This window comes from Musca autumnalis, unplaced genomic scaffold (genome assembly GCF_047663935.1).
Source record: "Musca autumnalis isolate F117 unplaced genomic scaffold, ASM4766393v1 scaffold_4, whole genome shotgun sequence".
Classification (NCBI taxonomy): Eukaryota; Metazoa; Arthropoda; class Insecta; order Diptera; family Muscidae; genus Musca; species Musca autumnalis.
The window spans coordinates 169883555-169902900 of NW_027411977.1; the positions used below are offsets into that span (position 1 = coordinate 169883555).

The 19346-nt window shown below is 38.6% G+C and overlaps 1 protein-coding gene across 5 annotated transcripts in view; it reads left to right on the forward strand.

Moving 5' to 3' along the window:
• Positions 1-19346, forward strand: part of olf413 (DBH like monooxygenase olf413) — a 482855-nt gene that overhangs the window by 462010 nt on the left and 1499 nt on the right. The gene's annotated exons all lie outside the window — the stretch shown is intronic.

Here is a 19346-nt window from a genome sequence, read left to right on the forward strand (position 1 = left end):
CTTTTGGAAATTCGTACTTATGTGTATGAAAAGTACTAAATGGTACTAAATTTGATACAATGGGGATTTGGGTTAACGGATAATAGCTGGAATCTCGAAATTTGGAATTGAGATTACTGGTGGGGTGTAGGATTGAGGTAGTTTTGAAAATTCGTACTTATGGGTACGGAAAGTACTAAATGGTACTAAATTTAGTACAATTTGGATTTGAATGAACGGATAGAGCTGGAAACCTGCAATTTGGAATTAATATTACTGTTGAAGTGTAGGATTGAGATATGAGGGTGGTTTTGGAAATTAGTACTTATGTGTACGGAAAGTACTAAATGGAACTAAATTTTGTATAATGGGGATTTGGGTGAACGGATATAGTTGGAATCTCGAAATTTGGAATTGAGATTACTGGTGGGGTGAGGTAGTTTTGAAAATTCGTACTTATGGGTACGAAAAGTACTAAATGGTACTAAATTTAGTACAATTTGGATTTGGGTGAACGTATGTATGTAGCTGGAAACCTGAAATTTGGAATTAAGATTACTGTGAAGTGTAGGACTGAGATATGAGGGTGGTTTTGGAAATTCGTACTTATGTGTTCGAAAAGTACTAAATTTGGTACAATAGGGATTCGAGTGAACGGACAGAGCTGGAATCCTGAAATTTGAAATTGAGATTACTGTTGGAGCATAGGATTGGGGAAATTTTGGAAATTCGTATTTATGTGTACGAAAAGTACTAAATGGTACTAAATTTATTACAATTTGGATTTGGGTGAACGGATAGAACTGGAATCCTGAATTTTAAGTATTTTCATTTAAAGTATTAATTTTTGTAAACGGAAAGAGTTAGAATTTGCAACCCGTTCGCGGTAGGCTATAGAGGTAGAATTTGGATTTGGGTGTCGGATAGTGTTTGAGTCCTGAAATTTGAAATTAGGATTACTATTGGAGTTTAGGACTGAGGTAGTAAGGGTACGAAAAGTACTAAGTGGTACTACCTGTGGTACAATTTGGATTTGGGGGAACGGATAGAGCTGGAATCCTGGAATTTGGTCAGACTGCTGTTGGAGTATAGGATTGAGATGGAAGTAGTTTTTGAAATTCGTACTTATGGGTAGAAATGTACCAAATGGTACAACTTGGATTTGAGTGCACGGATAGCGCTGGAATCCTGTTATTTGGAATTATGGTTACTGTTGACGTGAAGGATTAAGGTTGTTTTGGAAAATCGAATTGTACAGAATTTGGTATAATTTGTTTTTGTGTAAAGGGGTTTTTGGAAATTCGTCGTAGAAAGGTATGAAAAGTGCTAAAGTGTACTAAATATGGAATCCATTGTATTAGGCAAACGCGAAGAGCTAGAAATCTGAAATTTTGAAGGAATGGTCATTGATGGAGAGTTAGGAAGATGTACCAAAGGGTATTTAGAAACTCGACCTATAAGTGTACGAAAAGTACTAAAAGTTTCTAAATTTGGTACCAATTGCATATTTTTAATGGATAAAGCTAGAATCTTCAAATTTGGTATGGGAATCAAGGTTGGGAAATGACGTTGAAATAAGGAAATGGTTTTGGAAGTTCGTATTTATGATTACGAGCAGTACTAAATTTGGATTTGGGTGAACGGATAGAGCTGGAATCCTAAAGTTTTGAATTAAGATTACTGTAGGGGTGTAGGATTGAGATAGTTTTGGAAATTCGTACCTTTGGGTACGAAAAGCACTAAATGGTACTAAATTTGGTACAATTTGGATTTGGATGAACGGATAGAGCTGGAATTCTGAAATTTGGAACTAAGATTACTGCCGGACAGTAGAATTGAGGTAGTTTTGGAAATTCGTACTTATGGGTACAGAAAGCACTAAATTTGGTACAATTTGAATTTTAGTAAACGGATAGTGTTGGAATTAGGAATTAAGATTACTGTAGGAGTGTAGTATTGAGGAAATTTTGAAAAGTCGTACGTATGGGTAAGAGAAGTACTAAATGGTACTAAATATGGTACAATATGGATTTGGGTGAACGGGTAGAGCTGGAATCCTGAAATTTTTGTTTGGGAAAGAAATGGTACTAAATTTGATACAATTTGGATTCAAGTGAATTAGTAGAGCTGGAATCCTGAAATTTGGAATTACGATTACAGTCGAAGAGTAGGATTCAGATTGTTTTGAAAAAGCAAACTTATGGTTACGAAAAGCACTAAATGGTACTAAATTTAGTACAATTTGTATGTAGGTGAACGGATAGCGATGGAATCCTGCAATTTGAAAGTATGATTATTGTAGCCCTGTTTCGTTGAGGAAGTTTTGAAAATTGGTACGAAAATTATAAATTGTTCTAAATTTAGTACAATTTTAATTTGGTTTAACGGGTAGAGTTTGAATCCTGAAATTTTGAAGTAAGATTACTACTAAAGTGAAGGATTGAGGTAGTTTTGGAAAATCTTACTTAGGGGTACGAAGAGTTCGACTTGATACTAAGTTTGGTACAATTTGGAATTGGACGAACGGATACAGCTGGAATCTTGAGATCTGTAATTATTATGGAATTTACTGTAATTATTTTGTATTAATGTCCGTGTATGGCTGAGATATGTCGTCGAAATACGTACCATAAGTATACGAAAATTACTTAATGGTACTCAATTTGTTTTTGGGTGTAGGGACAGTGCTGGAATTTTTATTTTTTGGAGTTAGGGTGTGTATTGGTGTGCAACGTTGATCTCGCTGTTAATGTGTAAGGGTGAGATACGGCTGATCTTTTTGAAAATCGAACTTAAGGGGTACGTACAGTACTAAGATAAAAATAAATATTTATTAAAATTGGTATTAGTGCGACCAAATTTTCAGTGTTTGTCATTTCCATATTATATATTGTTTATTTGTTTTTTTTATATCCTTTCCGCATACGAAGTAGCGGGCATTTTGCTATAACACATATTTTGCTCTGCAGAAGAATTGCAATTTTCAATACATTTACTATTCAGTGAAAAAAATCTGCGTTTTTGAATAATGGTTATTGAATGATTATAGTATAGTAGATTTCTATTAAGCTTTATATTTTAAGACAAAATAATTAATTAATGACCTGTTTCTCTAAAATGATTCGAAATCAAGTCCGTTCGAATTACTAGCAACCAAACTCCTGTTGTTGTAGAAAATATTTGTTTGACTGAAAACAAACATGACTCATAAATTTTTATATATTTTTCAAAAAAAAAAAAAAAAAGTTTGGTAGTAGTTTGAACGAATTTGTATATTTATCGTATTAATGAAACTGGACATAAATCTTCTTATGATAAAGTTTGTCGATTTTAGAATCTTTTGTTATACCCTACACCACACTGTGTTAAGGGGTATTATCAATTTGTGCATTTGTATGTAACATGCAAAAGGAAACGAAATAGGTCAATGGTTGCTTTCGAAGATCTACATAGCATCACATTCTGAGTCCATTTATACGTTCCCGTCCATCCGTTAATGCACTTTTGTCGCATTTATTATCCTATCCGGGTTAAAATTTATGATGGTCGCAATTTTGACCAAGGGACTATAGCTATTGCTTTTGACGAGAATCAGTTGAGATTTGGATATAGCTCCCATATATTCTCCCGATTCCGTATATTCTATCCACCAAACAACCAAATGTTAAAGGAATATGTACTTTTAACAACAGTCGTTGAGAATATAGTTTTAAAAAAATACTACGGCCCACATTTTTTTGAAAACAAAATTTTGACGTTGATAGCTTCTAGCTACTTCTACGCGGCATCAATAAAGCAAAATTAACACAAATTGATTAATCGATTTATGTAGTTCTATTTGAAAACCACAGGTATGATTTTTAGAAAGAATATGTGGTAAAGCCTTAAACTGTCGTACTTTACTGGATAAAGAATTTGTAAATAGGAACGGGTGAAACTATATTCTGCATTTCAATTTATTTATTTATTATCCTCCTTTATATTGGTGTGAATTCTCCGCTAACGAAGTAGCGGGCACTTGCTAGTGTGTTAATAAAACTGACAAATGGATAAGAAGGTGTATGCTACATAATTGCCATTGGAATTGTGGAACCCACGAGATTTGTGAAAATGGCGTATGTTTGTGAATTATACAGATTAAATAAAAAGTGTTTATATCAACGTATTAAATCATTGTGTTACTGAAACTGTTGGTATCCATAATGTATGGTTTGTGCGGATTTTCGTAAGTGTTCACTCGAACAAAAATTGTAGGTGAAAACGTCCACTACAAACCAGATAATTCAAGACTTTTAGGAATTGAATTAAATGGAAAAAGGACGTGGGGTTATATTTGTATGTCTTTGCTATGGTACGTTCCGGTATTCTTGCCGTCTTCGTCAACCAGAACATAATAATTGTTGCCTAATTTTTCTTTTACCTTAGCTTTTATAAAGACAGGTGATAATTTCGCGTTGAAACATTTCTCAGAGCAACTTTGAGCAAAGTTTCGGCGAAATACGGTTTGTCCTACATTAATAATTCTGGGTCTGGTGCGAAGATTATACGTAGCTTGATTTTTGTTGTAAGCTTATTTTATGTGCTTACGCAAGTCTTGACGAATAGGTTGGAGTTGATCATCACGTTGGATGCTCGCTGTCGGTTCATTCAGAAGTTTTAACTTTCGCATAAGTTCATACCCTGATCCATGTGTCACCATATCAAATCCGTAAAGGGCATGGTATGGGGAACATTTGATTGATTGATGGTATGTGTTGCGTAGGGACCAACTTATGGCTGTTAGATTGAGGTCCCATTGTTTGTTATCAGCTTTTAGGTACGCGCGAATGCCAGCAATCAATGAGCGATTGACACGCTCAGAGGCATTCGATTGCGGCGAATATAATGCCGTATATATGTGTTTAATGCCGAGAGCCGTGAAAAAGGCGTTCAGCTCGTTGGAACGAAACTGACTTCCGTTATCGCTAATTACAAACTCTGGGACACTGTAGGCATGAAAAATCTGTTTCTGTAAATACTCCTGAATTGCAGTGGCAGTAAATTTACGCAATGGACATATCCAATGGTATTTGGATAAGTGATCCAATACGATTAGCAGGCCGATATGCCCTGCCTTACTTCTTGGATAAGGTCCTAATATATCGATATAAAGGCGTTGGAATGGGCGAGAAGTCTCAACGAAATTTCCCATTGGAGGCTTTAACACGACATTCGGGGATTTTGTTGTTTTGCAAATGTTGCAGTTGCGTATATATTCGCGGACATCTCGCACCATACCAGGCCAGAAAAGGGTTCGTCGGAGCAGTTCCAAGGTTTTGGCCATGCCCCCGTGTGATGCGGTTGGAACATCGTGCGCGTTTGAAATGGTTTCAGTCCGAAGCGTAGTTGGAACCCAAAGTTTCCAGGATTCATTTTCTTGGGTTTCATTCCCAGTATAATGATCACTACGATAGTATATGTATCGATCAATAACTTTAATATCGGGATAGCTCACTTCGTTTTTCAATACACGATTCTTGAGGTCCAGGTAATCATCGTCCGTTTCAAATGCAGGAGATTCCAAATCGATGCCAGGTTCAGAGAGGTCCATACTACATATTTGGGCTTCAGGAATACGGGACAGAGCATCTGGGACCACATGATCACTCCCTTTTCTGTGGCTAATGGTAAACTTATATGGCTGAAGCTTGAATACCCAGCGAGCGAGTCTACCGCTCAGATCGGGCTGCTTCATTAGCCATAACAGACTGGAGTGATCAGTGACCACCTCGAATTCCTGAAGCTCCAAATAGCAGCGGAATTTCTATATTGCCTCTATAGCCGCCAAGCATTCTTTTTCAGTAACAGAATAGTTACGTTGAGAGCTATTGAGCTTTTTGCTCATAAAAGCAATTGGCTTCTCGTTACCATCATTATCGTGCTGAACCAAGACAGCACCAATCCCGAAATCACTGGCATCGCAATGAAGATAGAACTTCTTTGTGAAGTCAGGATTTGTCAGGACTGGTGCTGAGGTGAGCAATGCCTTAACTTTCTCAAACGCAACTTGAGCATCAGTTGTCCAATTAAACTTTTTCTTTGTTGACAGAACCTCGGTAATGGGGAACGTTTCCGTGGAGAAGTTCTGCAAGAATCGTCTGTACCAGCCAGCTATACCTAAGAATTCCCGCACTTGTTTTAGATTCCTTGGTACTGGCCAGTTGACAATTGCAGAAACCTTCTCGGGATCGGTCGTTATGCCCCCATTGCCTATAATATATCCCAAGTAGTTGACACTTGTTACACAAAATTTGCTTTTCGAGACATTCAGGGTAAGATTGGCTTTTCGAAACTGAACAGAAATACGCATAAGGACTTCCAAATGGGATGGAAAATCCTCAGACACTATAACTAGGTCATCCAAGTATCCAAAGACTGAATGACGCAATTCTGGCGGAATAAGCTCGTCCATTAAGCGACACATTGTTTGAGGGGCGTTACACAGCCCGAAAGGCATGACCACAAATTGATACAGTGGCCTTCCCGGGACTGTGAACGCCGTCAAAGCTTTGGACTTCTGGTCGAGACTTATTTGCCAGAATGCGTCTTTCAAGTCTAGTTTGGAAATTATGTTGGCTTTTGGAAGCCTAGACAAAATACCCTCTATATTGGGGAGTGGATAAGCGTATTTCTTTGTTACTGCGTTCAGTTTCCTAGCATCCAAACAAAGCCTCACTTTATTTGGCTTCACCACAAGTCTCATGGGTGAGCTCCATGGACTTGTGGATGGCTCAATCACCCCTAGTTCCAACATTCTGTCGATTTCGCCGAACATAAGCTTCTCCACCGCGGGTGAGACCGGGTAAAATCGTTGCTTAATAGGAGAAGCATCGCCAACGTCGATGCAATGCTGGATCAACTTCGTTCTGCCCAAACCTTGTATCTCAAAGTTGGGAAAAAGTTTAATGACAGAGGCTAGCTCTTGTTTTTCATGAACAGATAATGGATAAACTGCCACGTCAGTAGACCGTGGACTATCCACATCACTGGGAAAATCTACAGCTGATAATTTAGGAGAACATATGCCGTGGTCATTAAAAGCTATAATGTCCGACGTGGTCGTCAGGTTCTGAATGAGGTCAAATGACCTCCAAAAATCGATTCCAAGGATTAGATTTTGAGAAATGGAAGGAATTATGAACATTTTTAGGTTTTTTGTTCCGCCTCTGAAAGAAACGTCGACATCGATCCATCCTAACACGTTCTGGGAATTACCATCCGCCGTTTTGACATGCATTTTAGCAGGTTTAAAGTTTACATATTTAGAAAAATCGTGTTGGGCAAGTTTGCCTCCAACACAAGTTATGTTCGCGCCGGTATCCAGGAGTCCGTATTCCTCAAACTCAAGAAAGGATACCTTTGCATAATAGCGCATGTCAGTGGGATTTGCAATTATTGTCGAAATACGGAGTTTTTTGATTTTGAAGAATCGTCTGAGACGAAGGGTAGAACGCTTTGGTTTGGTGGTATGAATTGCAGAAACATTAAAGATTTCATTTCTCTTTTGGATATAAATTTCCCATCTTTTATGAAGGGGTAATTTCGGATATATAATCCGCGATACGTTTTGGGGAAGATCATTTGGAGGAAATTTGGGTCTTTCAAGTATTTTAATTATAGACTGTTGAGCATTTTTGGGGTTGATTTTGGAATCAGTAAGGGTTTGTTGTTTAGATTCAAAGTCCTGGTTAATAGTTAGATCTGGTTGAGGGTCACAATTTAGATCGGGTCTTTGTGTTGACCCATGGGTTTGAAGTTTTTTGAGGGGGTTTTGGACAAACAGAAGGTACACTGGGGTTTAAAGACCTTTTTGGCCCCGCATCCATAGCAAAAAATTTCCCTATCTTCGAGGCAATCGTGCCAATGATGACCGGCTTTGTCACAGTTCCAACATTTGGGTGTGACGTCAGACTTGTGTATAGCCTCTACTATAGGACTATTAGTGGGGTCAAAATCTTGGGGTTCGTCACTCTCAATAGGAGCTACATACCTCCGAGGTGCCATATTGGTGCTGATTGGGCGAGTGGGCAAATTTTTACGGACATATTCGTCACTCAAAAAGTTTTCTCTCATCTGCACTAATTTTCTGAGATGAGACAACGATCTTACGGGTACATATAAAAGGTCCTGTCGGACCTCTGGACGTAGGTTCCTAGCTATAACTTCTAAGAGCTCCCCTTCGCTCATAGGAGTTGATAGTCTATCAGCTATAAGGGAGAGAGCGTCGAAGAAAGAATCATACGATTCTCCAGGTTTTTGTTTCCTGTTCCGCATCTCTTCCCGTAAATCAAATGACGATTTCATTTGTTTGTATTGATTTAATATAGCTTCACAAAAAGATTCCCACGTGATGGTCTTGGCTTGTTTGTGATAACGCCAATACCAATCACGGGCTTTGCCAGTTAAAAGGGTATTGAGGTTACTACAAATTGCCGTGAAGTCATTATTAAGTGTATCCTTTGTAAGGGTTGTTACACGGTAGAGGAACTCTTCTATGGTTAATCCATTGGGAGAACCATCGAACTTCAAGTTCCAATTGTTGATGATTGAGGTTATTTTCTCAGCAGGTAAATTGTGAGAAGTGGATGGGGAATGTGAACATGAGTTACCTGACGTTGAAGACGTCGTATCACTTGGAATATTTTGTGGAATAGGATGAGCAGAATTTGGTATTTTATGCGAATTATTGGTGTTGATATTTTTGTCAGTATTTTGAGGTAAATTTTCTTGATGAGTATTGGCATTTGGAGAATTCGAAAGCGCATTTTGGGGTGTTTGCTGGGAAATTCCAGCGGTTTGTAGAAGACGAGTAATTGTAGATTCGATCATTTTATTTATATGATTATAATCAACATGATAGTTGATTACTGGTGGGGGATTTTTAAAATTTGGAAATGGATATGAATCACAATTTATCTGATTCAAGATGCTATTATTTCTATCCGGTGTTTTAAATAGATCAGCATTTGCGCCAGTGCCAGTACTAAATGGATGGTTACAAGACTCTTGGAATAAATTCCGTGCAGTACTTCTGGTGTTATAGTAGGATTTGGATATAGCTCCTCGGCCTCTACTTTTATTTGTGGTTGTGGTCTTACTTGCCTGAGTAGGTTTCGTTGCAAAAGTAAAGGTGCGAAGTTCGCTTAGTTGGCATGGACGTTTACACGTTGGGCAAATGGAAGATGAAGATAGGGATGTCTCAATGCAAACTCTATGAAACGAATGAGAACATTCGCTGATAATTAAACAATCTTGTGATTTATACATGGCTTCTTGACAAACATCACAAATCAAAGAAAGGCCTCCGTAGGAAGCGACCGGAGGTTGTTCTTCCGGTGGAGGGGACTGTGAAGCTTCGGCCATGATTGAAAGTTTATAACCAAACGAAGTACAGATAAAGGCAAAGCAATAAAAGGGTAAAAAATCGGTTCTCAAGATTTCCCTATAAGGTTAGTTGGATATGGCATGTAAATAAATATCAATGTATAAATAATGACTTGAATTGGAGTTCCTCCAAGCTGATTTATTGAATATATAGCAATAGTGTCAAACCGAATTAAATTTTGGAATTTATCGAAATTGAATAAATTTTCCAGAAATTAAAAGACTAGCAAATTTAGATTGCGTAGTATCTTGTGATATAGCTTATGTATGCTTGCACGTATACATACAAATACTATAAAAATATGTAGAACTAAATCAGTACGAAATAGTTTTTTCCTAACTATAAAATGTGAAAACGAAATTCGAAATATATGACGTTTCTTGCTGAAATGTTGGTAATATCGAGGAGGAGTGGTAGGCTAATTCGACTAACAAATGTTAACAAAGCAAGGCTATGGAGTTCTGAATAAATTAAAATTTCCTAGAAACTAGGACACACCAACAAAAGGATTTGCTTGCTCTAAGTCCTTATCTGTTGACCAGTGGTCATGAATTAGCATACGCCAATAACATGATATCCGGAGAGATCACAGATGTTGATAACAAAGTCAACAGGTTTCTTTGAAATTATAATATATTCAAAACAATATGGAAATTGAAATGACCAGTGACCAGTTTAAAAGGAAATGAAAAAGTTTCCACAAAGCAAACGGTCAGCTCGAGCGAAGTAAACCTCACCTGGCTGAATTTCCTGTAAGGTTATGAAAACTATTCAATGCCTAATGTCCCGATAAAAAGGGCATTTCCCATATCCCATGAAAAGTTGAACTTTAAAATGAAGAAAAAAAGTGCCAAAAAGACTGGGTATTTATCTTTTCGGCCCCACGTTGGGCGCCAAATTCTGTAATGAACACGAGTAAATTTCGTGGGAATGCAGAGTTTTAATATTTGTCAAGGCATTCAGAAACTTAAGATGAGGTAGGTCGGTGGGAGCCTTTTCTTCCCTAGCTACAGTCGGATGGGGGGATTCGTGACCTTCTCATACTTAAGCCATGTTCACATTACGTCCTTATTTTAGACTCCCTGATTTATTTTAATCAAAAAATAACTAAAAGAACAAAAAAAAATGGACCAGATTATGAAGTTTACAATTTAATTACAATTAGATACCCCGCAATAGATAAAACTTTAAATTTACAATGTAGTTTCTGACATTAGTCGATGCCTAGTAATAGATCATACTCTCAGTTGATGTTGAGAGGATATGCCTCATGACCCTCGCCGACCTATATTCTACAGGCAGTATAATTTGTACGTAGAATCCCAAAATCTCAGACACTCCAGACCTCTAAACCATTTCAAGCAAGAAAACGTCTATTAGTTTAGCAATCCATAATTAAATACAAAAACCTTTTATTCAGACCATTATTTAAAAAAAATACAGAAAAATATTTCTAACAAATGTTTCCATCAATATTTCAAATGATTTTAAGTGTTCAATAAAATGTATTATTTAATATTATATCAATTGTTCACAATATAACTATTGGTCAATATACCAATTATTTAGAGTTTTAATCTATTATCTTACTATATCCTTAATAGTATCTACAAAAAATATATGGTCCCTAAAGGGTTATCTCATTGCTCATGAATAATTAGAATTATGAATGAAAGACAATGACAAAATATTCCAATTTCAAATATGTAAGATTATGATAGCTGCGAGAAATCACAAACAGAGAATATCATGAAGAAACAGAGATTTATTATTCTCTACAGCAAGGCAAAAAATTATACACTGCCATTAAATATTACTATGGACTCTTCTGTGATTACTCTAGCATCATGTCTCTTGCAACAACAAAGATCAAAAACAATCAAAATCAATAAGTAATATGTAAATAATGAGTGTATGTTTTTACATGTTTTGCTTACCCGTTTCTCCGTTCACGTTGAAGGCCTTCGTTCATGAGCTGGATTCAGGTAGTTTTCTTCTACTCAAGAGAAGATATAGCTAGATGAGAATATTATTTGATTTTGGTTTTTGTTTTGATCAATGAATTTCTTTTTATCAATGAAATTGGTTTACGATTTGAATTCTCTATGTTTGTTTTTTCTTCGTTAGCTCTTTTACAAATTGTAATAAAAGGTTCTAGATATTATTTCCATTGTGCTATGAGGTGAGGAAGTACTCCCACCCAAAATAATGGATTCTGATTTTTTAATGTATTATTGTTTCGTTACCATTTAGCTTGGATATAGTAACATGAAGAAAACTATATTGATTTTGTGATGTTATTAATATTCAGCGAATTTATGAGAAATTAAATTTCATCACTTTTAACATGCATTTATGGATATTTTTTGTCACGGATAATTTGGAGGTTTTGAGTTCAAGCGTTTACTCTAATTTTGAGATTATTTAAGACACAATTATGTAGAATGACATTTGATTTCTGATTTCACTTGTATATAAAAAAATGTGAACAGAGCAATTAGGGAAACGATGTAATTAGCTAAGTGGTAAGCTTGTGTATGCACGATAAAAAGACTTCATTAAACACTATTTAGATATCACCCTCTACGCGTTTCTGAGCTGGTTGTCAGCAAGTCTATGGACAGGCTGAAGGGGAACTAATATGATTCGGCTTTCGATTATAACTTGGTACTATTTCTTGAGTTGTTTGTGTTGAAATTTCTTCCGGTTTCCTTGTACCCTTGGCATGTATTAACACTACACAAAAGCGTCGTTTTCAGAGGATGATGTTACAGCGATTGGTGAATGCTGGTTATAGTAGAATGTGTGGTTATTCACTTTATGCCACTGCGAGCTGCTCCAAACCAACGTACATTTGGAACCGCTCGGTTGATGATGGATTGTGGCAAATTATATTAGTTCGGCCTTATAACCTGCTGCACAATACATAACTCCAACACTAATTTTCGGGTTACAAGCTAGTTGCTTGAAGGCTAATGGGGCTTCCCAAATTTGGTTTAACAAAATATAGATCACACTTCCACTTGCAAACAGATTGTATTCCACCTAGGCAAATTTGTTAAACGGAGTTCCAAAGATTTTTCCTATAGTGGCGCAATGGTATACGTTTGGTTGTTGTATATCGGCAATTTCGTATAATAATACGTCAATCTAAAGTATTATTCCATTAAAATATGTCATAACTTTGGAACAAGATGTTAAAATAATACCAACCTCAGGTAATATATTATGCGCAAAAATTTGATTGATATGAAAACTGAAGATTTAATTTTTGAAATAATTTGATCTTTTCCATCCAGAGGTTATAAGCGAAAGGAAGTTGTTGAGTTCAAGGCAAGGTATTCTTACCTAGTTGTGAGCTAGTTAGAAGCAGTCAAAAGCAAATGTCAAAAATCATGTTGTTGCGATTATAACTGATATCGAAACTGGTACCTCAGCAAACTAATCGAAGGCATTACCATTTTGCAGTTTTGACAGAATGTCCTTTTTATTATACAGACCAATATTTTTTATATAAAAAAAAAATAATTAAGAGGGCAAATCAGAATCTTTTCCCGACGAAACCAGAATTTCTTTTATAAAAACATCTTCCATGATGATATTTTCATCTTCTGTTCTCTTGTTGGTTAGGCAGATACTAATTCTAGTACTGTACAACCTGATTACTTTATGCCTTTTATGTACCAAAAGGGAACAAGTAAAACGATTGTCTGCAGTGAGCAAAACAAAAATCTACAAAAACAAATCAATTTGTTATGTACGGGAGGAAGCAACAAATCTGAACAATTTATTCTATGCAAATACTTACATAGGTAAGATAATGAGGAGACTTTTTAATTTTTGAATCCGATTTAAATGTTGCGTTTTATCCTCTTCAGACAAGCGAGGGACTATTGCAACAAAATTATACATATGTGGAGCTAAATATACATATGTATGGAATTCGCCAACTTTGAATGCTCTAATTTGGAAAACGTTGGTAAGCAAAAACTCATATTTTGAAATCATATACTTATGTGCGCTTGTTTTTCTTTCCACAGAAATCGACTTTAGGTTTCTAAAAGTAGTTGCAGTCCAATATGTGTTAATAAAACTGACAAATGGATAAGAAGGTGTATGCTACATAATTGCCATTGGAATTGTGGAACCCACGAGATTTGTGAAAATGGCGTATGTTTGTGAATTATACAGATTAAATAAAAAGTGTTTATATCAACGTATTAAATCATTGTGTTACTGAAACTGTTGGTATCCATGATGTATGGTTTGTGCGGATTTTCGTAAGTGTTCACTCGAACAAAAATTGTAGGTGAAAACGTCCACTACAATCCTTTGGAATTTTTGCAATATTTTTACATTACATTTTTGTCCATAGTTGTCCATAGATGCGTAAGTTAGAATCGGTATAATTACGCTTATGTATAACCAGTGTATCGTTCTAGGATTAAAACCCCATTTTGAGCCCATAGCTCACCTACAGGTTGACCAATATCTGTGGGATTTATTAGCCTTTTCCTGGTCTTTTCATTTCAGTTTTCTATCCAGGATTACTCCCAGGTACTTAATTGTTTGACAAAATTTTATTTTATAATTTTATCTAGGAGAACGGGTTCTTCGAAAGCTCCTACTTTCGTTCGCCTTGTGAAAATACATAGCTCTGTTTTTCCGGGTCTGCATTTAGACCTCTTAGTCTAGCCCAGTTGTAAGCTATTTTAAGAGCCTCCTACAAAGCAGATTAGGATTTTTCCCCTAACAAGTATTGTAATGTCCTCTGCATAGCAGACGGGTTCAAATTCCTCGTCGGTTAAAGTCCTTAGTAGAGTTGTAACGGGGGTTTGTTGTAGGCTGGGGTAGACTCAGTCGTGTCCAGGGTCGCCATAAGGAAAGACGAACAATCTCCCTTTCCTGGGGGTAAGAATTGGAAATTTTATTTATGTAAAACTAATTTATAATCTACTGATGGTGTATTCGGTAAAAGGGTGGCTAATACATTCGCTCCACCTTCGGGTGTTGTTCCACTCCACCTTCGGGTGTTGTTCCACTCCACCCTCGGGTGTTGTTCCACTCCACCTTCGGGTGTTGTTCCACTCCACCCTCGGGTGTTGTTCCACTCCACCTTCGGTTGTTGTTCCACTCTACCTTCGGGTGTTGTTTTACTTCGTGATTTGGAGAACGAGTTGAAAGCCGAGGAAAAGACTGTTATCACTAAGGAATGTCTACGCGTCCCCGATTCTCAACCTAGCCGAGAAGTGTGCGATTCCGACACAATGAACATAGTGGAATCTCGAATTCACAGGCGAGGGAGATTTAATAGAATTCCTGGAAAGAATGGAGGAATTAGCGGAATGTTACAGCATACCCCAGGATCGGCTAATCATCACTCTACCTAGTATTCTGGACGGTAATGCCCTCAAATGGTACAGGGTGAAGAGAACCGATATAACGTCATGGAGTTCGTTCCGACAGGAAGCCGAGAAATTCTACTTATCAAAATGAAATCTTTCGCTGTCTCGCGATTATATTGCCTTCGATAATAAAACGAATGCTCCAACTGGGCTAGATGTCGTTTTGATAAGTAAAATTTCTCGGCTTCCTCTCGGTACGAACTCCATGACGTTATATCGGTTCTCTTCACTCTGTACCATTTGAGGGCATTACCGTCCAGAATACTAGGTAGAGTGATGATTAGCCGATCCTGGGGTATGCTGTAACATTCCGCTAATTCCTCCATTCTTTCCAGGAATTCTATTAAATCGCCCTCGCCTGTGAATTTGAGATTCCACCGATGCACTATGTTCATTGTGTCGGAATCGCACACTTCTCGGCGAGGTTGAGAATAGGGGACGCGTAGACATTCCTTAGTGATAACCGTCTTTTACTCGGCTTTCAACTTGTTCTCCAAATCACGAAGTAAATCTTCCGTCGAGCTTCTCTGTCGCTTCTTCCGCACCCAATCCGCCAGTTGCTTTCTTAAATACTCGACAGTATAACCTTCTGTTTGTATGCCTGCCGTTCGACATTGTTCTACGAGTTGCTCCTTTTTCAACAGGTAGATCCATCCCAACGAATCAGGTTTTAACTTCTTGTCGAATTTCTGACTTGATTCCTCCTCGGTGGCGGTGGTGTCGGTTTTGCCGCTTTTCGATCTTGATTCAAGTTCCTGCTCGGGCGCCATTTGTAACGGGGTTTTGTCGTAGGCTGGGGTAGATTCAGTCGTGTCCAGGGTCGCCATAAGGACCCACTAAACCTTACGGAATGAAAGACGAACAATCTCCCTTTCCTGGGGGTAAGAATAGGAAATTTTATTTATGTAAAACTAATTTATAATCTACTCATGGTGTATTCGGTAAGAAGGGTTTAATTAGCAGAAGAAGGACAGATCGTTGGCGCTGGGGGGATCTGCAACTTGGGTTAAGTGTTAGGGGTTGAAAGCTTCGTACTTGAGAAGTGGCTGGCGGTGAGATGATCGGTGCTCAACGTCTGTTGTTCGGTTCGGATGTAGGCGCTTTGTCGACGACCGGCAACTCGATGACTTGGTAGATGCCCTGGAAGTGGATGATTCGTTGTTCAATGGTAGCCGATTTAAGAATGATCGGCGCTACGGGTCGTTGCTGGATAGTAGATGATTTCACGATGATCGGGAACTGGGTTATTCCTTGTTTCGTAGAAGACGACTTAAAGATGATCGGGAACTCAAGGATTCGTTGTTTGATATGATCGGTAGTGCTAGGCTCGTTATTCGGTATAATGTATACAATATGTCCTCACCGTGTGTTCTTCGGGCCGTCGGCAATTTGGGATGTGTTGAAATGGTCCGGTGCTTCGGCGCTAGTGTCTCGGTGATCCGATCTCTCTGAGATCCGGTTTTCGTATTGGCGGTGATTCGCGTCAGGGATGTTCGGCCACTCGGTGGCTCGGTCTTGTTAGCGTTCGTCCACTCGGTGATTCGTGTTGTGGGTGTTCTTCCACTCGGTGATTCGGTCTTCGGCTACTCGGGGATTCGTTTTGTAGGTGTTCGGCCACTCGGTGATTCGGTGTTCGGCTACTCGGTGATTCGTGTTGTAGGTGTTCGGCCACTCGGGGATTCGGTGTTCGGCTACTCGGGGATTCGTGTTGTAGGTGTTCGGCCACTCGGGGATTCGTTGTTCGGCTACTCGGGGATTTGTGTTGTAGGTGTTCAGCCACTCGGTTGTAAGTGTTCGGCCACTCGGGGATTCGGTGTTCGGCTACTCGGGGATTCGTATTGTAAGTGCTCGGCCACTCGGTGATTCTGCACTCAGCTCGGCTGTTCGGGTTGTCGTTCGTTAATGTTAGTTCTAAGTTAGTCTCTACGGTATTCTACGTGTACTGACTAGTGGAACAACACCCGAAGGTGGAGTGGAACAACACCCGAGGATGGAGTGGAACAACACCCGAGGGTGGAGTGAAACAACACCCGAAGGTGGAGTGGAACAACACCCGAAGGTGGAGTGGAACAACACCCGAAGGTGGAGTGGAACAACACCCGAAGGTGGAGTGGAACAACGCCCGAGGGTGGAGTGGGTGTTGTTCCACTCCACCTTCGGGTGTTGTTCCACTAGTCAGTACTCCACCTTCGGGTGTTGTTCCACTCCAACCTCGGGTGTTGTTCCACTCCACCTTCGGTTGTTGTTCAACTCCACCTTCAGGTGAATGTATTAGCCACCGCGCAAAGGGGTAGCTGTCAAAAATACTTCCCAACCTCTTAACACTCTCGTGTCGGTTGGCGGACTACGAACACAACAACTGTACTCAAGCCCGTATGGCTGGCTCCCTGCAGTAGCAGGGAGTCTTTCCCCTGTCTTTCCCCAACGAAACTGGAGTATTAGTGTGTACAGTCGCACAGAGCAATTGAGAATTACTCTGCGGTTGTTATGCTGTCGCTTGCCTGAAACTGCACTGTAACACACATATCCCACAAAAATGCAAGTGACCCCACCAGTGTATGGATTGACAGGTTGTGACGCTGTTTCGTAGTGGGCCTTGCTGTTCTCTATTGGCCGGTTGTATTGTTGTTGTGGTAGTGGGCGTCGCTGTTGTTGGTTTTATGTACGTGATCAATTCGTCACGTTACAAAGTATTTATGGTAGTGACCCATAGAAGAGGTGATAAATCCCCCCTTGCGGTGTCCCCTGGCCAACTTTTTTTCTTTTTATTACGTCATGTAGTGCGCAGCTTATCCATCTATTCCTTAGCATGTGGTCTATCGAGTGCGTCAAGGCCCGGTCTACCTGAAACTCGTCTAAGGAGAGTCTCAGCGTATCGGTGATGGCGTTCTCTCTATATGGTGTACTACCTCATGTAATGCGGTTTCCACTGACCTGGTGTCGACTGTGCGTTTCATTGTCTTGAGTAAGAATGAGGTCAAACTTATCGGGCGATATCCTTTTGGTATTGCGTAATTTGCCTTGCCAGGCTTGGGAATAAAGACTACCATTGCCTCTTGCCAGACTATTGGAGTGTCCGTAAATTGTAAGCAAGCTTGAAGATCTCGGCCAGTTTGGAATAAGGCCGGCAAGATCTGGTCTGGACCCCCTGTTTTTATGGTGAGAAACTCATTATTGCTTCTTTAGCCATCAAATTGTCGATTTTTGGTGTTTCTTCTGATGAATAAACATTCTCCATCGATGACACTGTGTGAGCTGTAGTGTTCTCATCAGAAGGCTTAATTTATCCTCGGTTTTTTGCGTTTTGCCCTATTATATTATTATATGTCTTCGGACCTCTTCGCCCTTGTGCCCTGTCGGACTTTTATCAACCAGTTGATAAAATGATTGATAACACTGCTCAACAAAATTGAAAAAGTTGAATGTTTCAGACGAAGTTGCAGTTGTTTCTAGATGAAATCGGCGAGTTATTTTCAAATCCGGTCCCGGTTTTTCTCCATCAGCTCTTGTTTTTGAGATATAGCTCAAAATCGGTTTTTACGAGTTTAACCCAGACTTTCGTTATTTTCGGATACAAACAAATATTTTTTGTGGGTTTTTCGGCATTAATCTATTAGGGAGATGTTGTACGCTCGATACAAATCGTTTTTGAAATAGTTATGGTGAGTATAAATCAAAAAATATAGAAAATATACGACGGGCCTTGTAAAAATTGCTTATTTTGAGTACTTTAAGCTGTAATTACGTCATCGGGGGAAGTCATAGGATCTTCATATGGTAATGCAGATATGCTTAGGGTGTCTACTATATAGTCCAGTATTCAAATATATAATATAAAGGTCATAGCTCCCATGATTCGGCCATAACCTAAAAATCATCATGAAGACTGCCATTGAAAAGTAAATGGCTTATGTGTTAATGATGGCGATTTTTAGGTTATGGCCGAATCATGGGGGCTATGAACTTTATATTATACATGTGAATACTGGATTATATAGTAGACACCCTAAGCATATCCGGAGTACCATATGAAGATCCTATGACTTCCCCGATGACGTAATTACAGCTTAAAGTACTCAAAATATGCATTTTTTACAAGGTCCGTCGTATATTTTCTATATTTTTTGATATATACTCACCATAACTATTTCAAAAACAATTTGTATCGAGCGTACAACATCTTCTTAATAGATTAATGTCGAAAAACCCACAAGAAATATTTGTTTGTATCCGAAAATAACGAAAGTCTGGATTAAACTCGTAAAAACCGATTTTGAGCTATATCTTAAAAACAAGAGCTGATGGAGAAAAACCGGGACCAGATTTGAAAACAACTCGCCGATTTCATCTAGAAACAACTGCAACTTCGGTTGAAACAAAAGTCCTGTTGACCAGTGTATTAGATCGATTACTTTTAAACTGACTAAAAACTGGCTGAAAAGTTATCTAGAGATGAACCACTTTGAACAGAAAAAAATTTCGGCAATTGCCCATGTCTGCACTACTTTTCGACTAACTTTTTATTGGTTGAAAAGTTA